Raw genomic sequence first — 9,530 nt, forward strand, 5'->3', positions numbered from 1 at the left:
GGCGTCTAAACTGGCCCAATCATTTGGAAAAGCAATATGGCAGTAACTGTCAAAATTTAACAAGCACACCTTTCCCCCAGCAACTCCACATCTCGAAATCTATCCTACAGAAATGCCTACGTGTGTCAGCAAGATAGATAGACAAGGAGGCTCCCTGAAGCATTATTTGCAAGAGTGAAAAATGGAAGCCAACCTAAATATCCATCAACCTGGGACTAGTTACATAGATTACACTCTGTTCAAACAATGGAATATTACACAACGATTAAAAAGAACATGGCAGATCTGGGTGCCGTGACATTGACAGATGCCCACGATACACCGGCGAGCGAAGAATGGAAGTTGTAGGGTGGTGTACAAAATCCAATTCCATTTATTTTTTTAAAAAAATAATACATGATAAATGTTTGTAAAGACAGAGAAAAAGTTCTGGAAGGAGACACACCAGACCAACAACAGTGGGACCTTGGCAGAGGGCGATGTAAGGACGAAAGGGGACCTTCCTGTGTTACCAGAGACACTCCTACTTTGGTGCGGTTTTTTTTTTTTTTTTTTTTTTTTGCTTGAGTAAATATCGCTTTGTCCCCCTCCTGGAACGCCCTCTCTTGCCTCTGTGCCTCATCTTTCAAGTTGCTGCTCCTGTGTCCCCGCCTTCTGGAGACCTTCCCTGAACCCTCCACCAGCACCAACACCACACACTCTGCCTTCATGGGGCCACTGCTCAGTGACAGTGGTGACAGGTGACATCCAGGGAGTGTGGCTGTCAGTGGTGCTACAAGCCTTGCATGGTATCGACCCTTCTAATCTTCCCGGCAGCCCTCAGGTGGGTCAGTGGTCACCTCATTTGACAGGTGAGGCAATCCAGGCAGAGAGGCTACACACCTTGCTCAAGGTCACAGGCCAGTCACTAGCAGAGCAGGTTACGTGGGCCCAGGCAGTGTCCCATGCAGCCTCCACCAAGCTTAGCGCAGGGTCAGGAATCCCCGGCCCCTGCACCTGCTGGGCTCTCGGACTGGCCTCTGAGCCTGTTTGCCTTGCACCTGCCCCAAGGCCCTGGGGCAGAGGAGGGCACAGAAGTGTCCTGGAGCTGGAGTCTACCGGCACCTGGTGGGCGGGGCTGAGCCGCAGGCAAAGGAAGGGACAGGTTTGTGGAGGATTCCTGCTGCCTCCTGAGCACCTGCTATGTGCCAGGCCTGGGAGTGAGTGGCCAGGAAGTGGGGTAGATGATACTCCCTGCCCTCCGTGAACCTCCCAAGTCAGGAGGGAGGCCAGGTCCTAAGAGGGGGCAGGCAGGAAGCTGCAGACAGGGCCTGGGAAAGGGGCGGCCCGGGGGGGGGGGCAGACAGGGTGTCCATAGGGCAGCAGGACCCACACTAAAAGGGTAGAGGGATGTGGGCAGAGGGAGCAGGGGGAGGCCCTCCAGGGGACAGGGACAGCTGGAGGGGTGCTAGGAGTCACTGGTTTTGGCCAGAGTGCAGGGCAAGGCCGGAAGCAGCAGGAGATGCAGTGGGGAGGAGAGGCTGGGGCCCCGGAAGAGAGACAGAGACGGGGTGGGGGCTGCCTGCCACCCTGGCACAGAGGGAGATCCCACAGAGGCTGGTTGGAGCTGAGGACCTGGGCAGCCCTGCCTTGCAGTCACAGTGTGGCCTGGCCTAGTTCCCCCATCTGGCTGCCTCATCTGGGGACTAGTGACCCACCTTGATGGCCTGAGGGTGACAGCCAGAGGTTCAGAGTGCATGGAACCCAGGGAAGGTGGGCACCCAGGGGGCACCATGGTCCCGGGGTCCCCACCTGAGCACAGTGAACTGCTGGTCCCCCGACCCCGGGATATAACACAAACCTTGTATTTAAAGTCAACTCCAGATACTGGATTTCAGGCACTTGGCTTACAGCAACACGAAAGGCAGAGCCATGACCTTGAGCAGGTCCCTGTCCCTCTCAGAGCCTCAGTTTCACTAGGTGGGGGTGGACAGCTTCCTGGATGGCTTCAGAAAGGGCGAAGCCTTGGAAGGAGGGCAGCGGTGTGTGGGGTCAGAGGGAAGATGAAGGAAGCAGAAGACGCTCATTCCTGGTTGGTCCCTCAGCCTGTGCCTGGTCCCTGCCCAGCCAAGGCCCGCCTCCCCTCCCCCACTCTGATGACCCCAGTCTGACCAGCCCAGCCTCCCCTGAGGGGCTGCCCACCCAGGCCAGGGAGAGGGACTGGTAAGGAGAGAGCTCCGGCTCGCAGAGCAAGTTCACCTTGGGAACAGCAGCGTGGGGCCTGCGGCCAGCAAGACCCAAAGGGACCCCACCTGGCTGCCTCAGACGGAGCAGGCTGGACGGCCCCCACGGCTGTTTCCTCCTGTGTGAAACGGATACACGTGGCTTCCTCGAACGGTGTCCTTACCAGCCCAGCGCTCGGCACGTGACCACACCTCACGCACGAGTCCCTTGGTTCATCACAAGCTGATGAACCAGGTCCTAGAAGGCTGCCATCCTCCTCACCCTAGTGGCCCTGCTTCAGCCTCCAGCACCTTCGCCTCCCACCTGCGGCCAGGACGGCTCTCAGTGCAGAGCCGTGGGCCACCCGTGCCTGGCCACCCCTCCTGAGTTCCGATCACTTGGTGCTCTTATCCCTGGTGCTTTTGGTGATTTTTTTCCTTGCCTCCCCCACCAGCCTTGTGGGCAGGGACTGTGCCTGACTCATCTTGGCCCTTCCTGAGTGGGCTCTGGCACAGAAGTCCTGCCCACAGGCAGCAGGGCTGGCAGGATGGACAAACAGGCCCGTCCACTCCTCCCACCCCAGCACCTGTCCCTCTCTTGGCTCCGTGGGTAGCTGTGGTCAGGGCCTAGTGCGGGACCAGGATCATGGTCCAGTCTGTCCAGGATCAGGGCTCAGCGTGGGGCCAGGGTCAAGCTCAATGAAGGACACTTCCTGGCTCCACCAGGGAAGCCCGAGACTCCCCAGCAGCTTCTCTCCTGCTTTGACAGTAACACGTCCTCTCTGGGGGGCCAGGGCGGGTCTTCTGGGGTCCTACTCTGCCTGCCCTCACCCTGGCTAGGTCCTGTGGCCCCTCCAGACAGCTCAGCTGGATTCCCAGCTTCCCTCTGCCCTGGCCACGGCCTGACCACAGCAAAGGAGCTCCAGGAGGAAGTGCGTCCCTGCAGCGCCCCTGGCCTTCAGGAGCCAGCGAGGACGGTCAGCCTCCCAGGGAGGTACTTCCAAGCCCAGAGGGAGACATGCTTTGTGGGTCATCTCAGATTTCTTCCTTGTCCCCCCCCCCACGTCTGTGAGCCCAGATGATCCAGGACTGACAGGCCTGGCGGAACATGCGGGCTGGCTGGGGGCAGTGAGGTGTGCCTCCGGAACTACCTCCTCCTGCCGGTGCCTGAAGTCCCTCCCCTTTCCAGCACCCCTTGCTGACCCTCCTGTCTGACGCCTCCCGCAGGTTCACTGTCAGCTCCCTGAAGCCGGGACTGTGGATCCCTGGGCCCTGGGTGACTTAGTCCCTGGTACTCGCAGGGCTCAGAGACAGGAGCCGACGGGTCTGAGTGGACATCCGAGCCAGGCTGACTCTGGAGGACAGTCACGCCAGGGCGGGGGCAGCATCACCCTGACCCCCACCCACTTGGCCAAGCACCCAATCCTCTGCCTGCTGCGCTCAAGCACGGGGTCAAGTTGGTTTGCTGGCAAGACACATGGCTCTCATTTTAATTAATTAAAGAAAAATCTAATCACTGCATTAAACTTCTCATTACTCCACTTGAATACCCGTTAAGTAAATTTAATTACCAGAGGATTGGGTTTCCAGCCTCTTTCATTAGCTTCTGATAAGACGGGGAGGGAGAAGGGAAGAGGACTGAAAGCGGAACCACGCTGTTCCCAGCCCACAGGGCACGGTGGGCCCTGTACCAGGGCCACCACGGTCAGGCCTTGGTGTCTTCTTGGAGACAGGCCCCACTCTGGCCTGGGGAGAGGCCCCACCCAAGGTGCCCCTAGAAAGGCCAAGGCCTAGCATTGGCTATAGGCTGAGCTCAATGCTTCACTCACCTCCACTCGTGGTGATTTATACCCACCTCCTTCCAAAGATTCTGAGGCTGCTGAGAACAGTATCAGCAGCACAAGCTAAAAAGTAAGAGCAGAAATCTGGACAAGGGAAAAAATTGGAAGAAGGAAGGCAGAACAAGAGATAAGGTTATTGGACAACTGCACCCTGAGTGCTTATCAGAGATGGACCTCCCACTGTCTATGAGCTTCCTAGCAGTCAAGGCAAAAAGAGCAACACATTTCGGCACTGATGCGGGAAGCAATAGAGTATTTGTGAGGAAATGCACGCTGAGCCTTGGCCTTCCCATCGGACACCACTGGCTGGAACAGTCAGCAGAAGCTTCCTGGAAAAGAAGGGCCCTGAAATAGCCCTTGAAAAACAGGATGGAGTAGAGATCAAGGAAAGGTATAACAGGTAGGGGGAACCACATGGCTAAGGGTTCGTGAGGAGAAAAGGAGCTACTGGAGGAGAAGGGGCAAAGGACCCACCCCATGACCACACCCCAGGCTGGAAGGCGCTGGCATCCCTGGCTGGGGCAGCAGGAACGAAGCCAGAGGAGACAGGAGACTTGGCCACTCCAGGACAGGCCAGGTTGCGGACACGGGCTTCTGCCACCTTGTGCTAACTGGTGACCTGGACAGAGCCCACGACAGCTAGCACAACCCCCTCCCCAGGGGCTGGGTGTGGACCACGCAGCTCACTGTTCCCCCTTCCCCAGAGAACTGCCTTCCACAAAGGGGGGTCGCCTCGCCTGAGCCACGCAGGGACCCCCCACAATGACCCGCAGCCCATGCTGACCAGTGCAGGACGAGGACCCCTAGTCTGTGATCCTGGGGTGTGAATTTTGCTCCAAGGCCCAAGGCTGGACTTTTTCAACGACCATGACCTGACTCGCTCTCATTCCTGCCCCAGTCTCTTTTCCTCACTTCCCCTGGGACCCTGCCCTCGAGAGATCTCAGACACGACTCCTCGTCTCAGGCTCTGCGTCTAAGAACTCTGACCAGTAACATGTCCCCGGAAGCACCTTCCAAGTTTGAAGAAATAGAGATGTCCCAAACTCCCTGGGGATGGAAGTAGGAAGGGGAAAAGAAGGATTTACTAAGTTCCTGCTGGAAGCCAGTGTTTTTCATCCATCATCTCAGGTAGTTCTTATAGCACCCCAGCTAGTTAAGAACATTATCAGGTAAGGAAACAGAAGCTCAGAGAGGCATAGGGATTTGTCCAAAGATACATAGCATATTCAGTCTAGGACTGGCCTCAAGCTGTCCCAACTGGGCAGACTACACCTACAATGATCATTTGTTATTTGTCTCTCCAAAGTGAGAGGGGGGTCTCCCTTCTCCTGTCAGCGGGTCCTTAAAAGTCCTTTGGGAAACACTCTTCCTTACTGATCACATGGTTAGGGAAGGTCAGACCTTGACTCCAAATCAAGCCCTGTGAACACAGTTAAAGGTTCAGGATGATTCAAATACTGCCAGTAAGGTCCAGGAGATCAACCCTTGGACTTTTATTTGTTCTAGCATGGAAGCAGATTTTTTTTTCCTTCACCCTCAACCCCAGATTTATACCTAGAAGCACACTGCCCGGGAAGCAACATCTTTCTAACATATCACATCAAACGTCACTAGGATCAGAGCCATCACCAAGGAAAAGGCATGAAGGAATATAGACAGAAACTAGATCCTGCTCACATGAACCACTGGATCAAGCCCTGCCTGAAGCCCAGCATACCACTTTGGTTACATGAGCTGATAATTTCATTTTATTGAAACAGTTTGTTTTTGTTTTTGCTACTTACAACCTATAAGATTGTGACAGGTAGTATTCAGAAAGGTGTCCTTCCTCTTCCAGTGATCAACAAGGCTCAGGCATTCCTTCAAGACAGGGAGTGGGTAGCACGGGGAGGCCACCTACCGTAACTGCTGCTGTGCTCTGCTGTCCTGAAGCTCCAGGGGTCCCCTTTGGAACGGGGTGTGGGAAGAGCAGGCTTAGAAGCTGGTCTGGGGCTGGAGAGGGCAGAGCCCTGGAGACATGGGCAGGAGGCCGCGCAGGCCAGACTCAAGGCACCCAGGTCATGGCCACAGGATCCTAGAGAGGAGGGGAAACGAGAGTGAGCAGCCGCGTTCCCACCCAGGACAGAGGGGCACCTGGGCCCAGGGGCCGCACTTCAGCCGAGCTTGTCAGCTCCGCGTGCTGGCGTCTCAGTGCTCCTCCCCAGGCCCCTCCAGGCTGGGGAACAGCCTCTGCAGAGGGCGGGAACTCAGCCCAGGGCCGAGGCAGCCAGAGCGGCCCTGTGGACCTGGGCTCTCCAGCCCAGGCCGCTGGAGACATCCCACGGTGGACGGCCCTAAGCTGCACCAGGGAGCGAGGGCTGTTTCCAGCATGGACAGCGAGTCTTGTGCATCCAAGTGCCCTTGGGCTCTGGGACCAGGGGCCTCGGACTCTGCCTTCACACCAGTTCCCTGGGCCCGTCCCTGGCTGGGGGTCACCTCATGGATCCCACACTTTTCCCAACCCCTCTCCCAGGCCACCTGGGGCCTCTGGGAAGGAAACAAGGGGTGGTGGTTTCACAACAGAACCTTCCAGAGGTCCTGGCCTTGGAAAGCCACTGGACTCTTTAGATCTTAACTTGTCCTCTGAGTTCAGGGTCGCTCAATTTCTCCCTGGCTTCATAAAAAGGCACAATGACTGAGATCCACAACCAGAGCACATCAGGGCTGAGTGGACCCCGGGAAGCCTCTCCAGACCAGCACTGCCCAGCAGAACTTTGGGCAATGAGGCAAATGTTGTGTGTCTTGCTCTCTGTCCCACGTGGCAGCTGCCGGCCACTTGCACGTGTTGAAATGTGGACGGTGGGACTAATTTGAGTTTTTATTTCATTGTGTTAATTCACATTTTAATTTCAACAGCCACATGTGGCTAGTGGCCACCATATTGGACAACACAGCTCTGGTCAACTCTTATGTACCTCTTGCCACAGTGTATGGAAAACTGAGATACGGAGAGCAGAGGGGACTGTCCCACAGTCACGCAGCAGGAGGGTGACAGAGGCAGATCCAGAGCCTGGTTCCTCCAATTCCCATCGCCCGCCCCCACTGCCCTTCTCCTGGTGCTTAGCACTCACTGTCACACAGTGTCTCCCTGCCCTGATCCCCACACTGCTGCCCCTGGGGAAGGGTGTCAGGTCACTCCTGAAGGAATCTACTTCTCCCAGCTGCTGCCCCTGGCCTGCACTCAGTGAAAGTCCCCAAGGCTGTCCGGGGAGATCTTCCTACGAAGGAAAGACCCCTGTTCACCGCAGGATTATTTAACAGAACAAGACACTGGAGCCTGCCTACACATCCCACACTAGAGGGGACAAAGGGAATCATGGCCCCTTTGCTCTAAAGAATATTTCTCAAGCCAGGTGCAGCGGCACACACCTGTAATCCCAGTGGCTTGGGAAGCTGAGGCAGGAGGATCACGAGTTCAAAGCCAGCCTTAGCAACTTAGCAAGGCCCTAAACCCTGTCTCTAAATAAAATATAAAAACGGGCTGGGGATGTGGCTCAGTGGTTAAGTGCCCCTGGGTTCAATACCTGGTACCAAAAAAAAAGAAGACTATTACTCAACCATTAAAAATGATGCCACTGTGATGTAGAGCCATGATCCCCTAATAACATTGAGCGGGAAACAGAAAATGGGTGAGGGGTGGGGCTGAGGTGCAGGGTGCACCGGGCTCTGCTTGCTGCGCTCACACCTGCCACCTCCACCCGAGTGGCTGCAGCATGGCGCACTCCATTTCACAGGTGAGGGGCTGAGGCCTGGAGCAGCCACGTGACCTGGAGAAGCTCCTGGTCTCAGCCGGGTGTGAGCAGAGTCAGGGCCGGAACCTGTGGTTTCTGACTCTAACAGACTTCCACAGCCGGCCCGTCCTGCCCCGGTGGTGGCTTCGAGGTGCCCTGCCATTTCTCTTTCTTCACATATCGTACCTAACGAACACATACAGGGCACTTGCTAAGTGCCAGGCCCCCTCTACTGTTAACTCCTGCAATCACCGTACGAAGAGCAATTATTGTTCCCTTTATCGTCTGGATGAGGAAACTGAGGCACATAGAGATGACATCATTCACCTGAGGTCAACGGCTACATCTACTTCCAGAATGTTCTGCCACATTCCATTACTGTCTTCCCAGAAAAAGCACAGGGGGGCCCGGAGGGAACAGTCGTTGCCTTGGAGTGGTGGAAACAGGAATGTACCAGGTTGTTGTTTTTTTTCTCTTTTATTTCACGGAAATTTTTTTATAGCAAGTCAAAGAAAAAAGCCGAAGAATGACTACATCAAAGGGAAGTTTTTGAAAAAACAAGGACACACACACAAAATTAAAACTTATCAAACTGACGTTACTGATGCAGCCAAGAGACCTTGACTGTAAATGTGATCCACCCTCAGCAGCGCAGCTCCTGTCTCTGGCTTTTCTGCCAATTTCCTGGCCTGGGACCGCACTCTCCTGCCCGGGAGAGCTCCTCACCTCAGAGGGCAGCAGGGAGCAGCCCTGTGTGGAGGGAGACTTCAATCAACACCTCTGGCTCCTGCAGGCAGGCTCTGGGCCCCCTGCCTGCAGAACTCCAGCCACAGGCAAAGTCTGACCTCCAGAGACGGTGGCATCCAGGCCTCTGCCTCCAGCCAGGCAGCTGTGGTCCCCAGGTGAGCGACCAAGGCCATAAGCTGAAAGACCTCGCCAGAGGTCTGCTGCTGAAGGAACCAGGCATGTGTGCATGCATGTGTGTCTCCCATGCCTGTGGCGCTTCCAGCCCAAGCACCCCAAGCCTGTCATTAAAAGGCAGGTGACTTCCAGCTTACGCACACACAAGCACGTGCGCGCACACAATTGTTATATCATTAACTGCTCCAGTAACCACCATCGCATCATCTCCTGTTTCTCTTTTACATGTTTCTGTGTTACTTTTTTTTTTTTTTTTGGTTCTGGGGATAGAACCCAGGGGAGCTTAACCACTGAGCCGCATCTCCAGTCCTTTTTTATATTTTATTTAGAGACAGGGCCTCACTAAGTTGCTGAGGCTGGCTTTGAACACACAATCCTCCTGCCTCGGCCTCCCAAGCCGCTGGGATTACAGGCATGCACCACTGCACTGACTTCTGTGTTACTTTTTCTTTCATTCATTCACAAAACACTTATGAGCACCTGCTAAATGGTAGGTGTACTAGAGGGGCTGGGGTTTCATTGGGGTACAAAACAGACAAATTTGATACTGTCATGAGGACAAAGGACACAGATGATAAGCAAATAAATAAAGAATTGCAAAAAATGACCAGTGCAATGACAATAGTAAGACCTGGTGAGGTGAGAGAACACTTGGGATGGGGCTGGGGGTTCCTCTAGCCAGAAGATCAGAGACCGTCTTCCTGAAGAGGTCACCTTTGAATTTACGTGGTGGGAATTGAGGCTGAGAAGGAGGCTGGGATCCTAAGGGCCAGGGTAAGGGCTTTGGATCTTATATC

General features: G+C 55.2%; 1 protein-coding gene across 1 annotated transcript in view; it reads right to left on the bottom strand.

The window, feature by feature from the left end:
* Lingo1 (leucine rich repeat and Ig domain containing 1) overlaps positions 1-6,112 on the bottom strand; it is a 79,979-nt gene extending 73,867 nt beyond the window's left edge. The window contains exon 1 of the mRNA XM_047539870.1: positions 5,943-6,112. The gene's annotated coding sequence lies outside the window, so the exon portion shown is untranslated. The remainder of the gene's footprint in view (positions 1-5,942) is intronic.
* Between the last annotated feature and the right edge of the window lie 3,418 nt (positions 6,113-9,530).

The sequence above is a fragment of the Sciurus carolinensis genome, chromosome 2, assembly GCF_902686445.1.
Source record: "Sciurus carolinensis chromosome 2, mSciCar1.2, whole genome shotgun sequence".
NCBI classification, from domain to species: domain Eukaryota; kingdom Metazoa; phylum Chordata; class Mammalia; order Rodentia; family Sciuridae; genus Sciurus; species Sciurus carolinensis.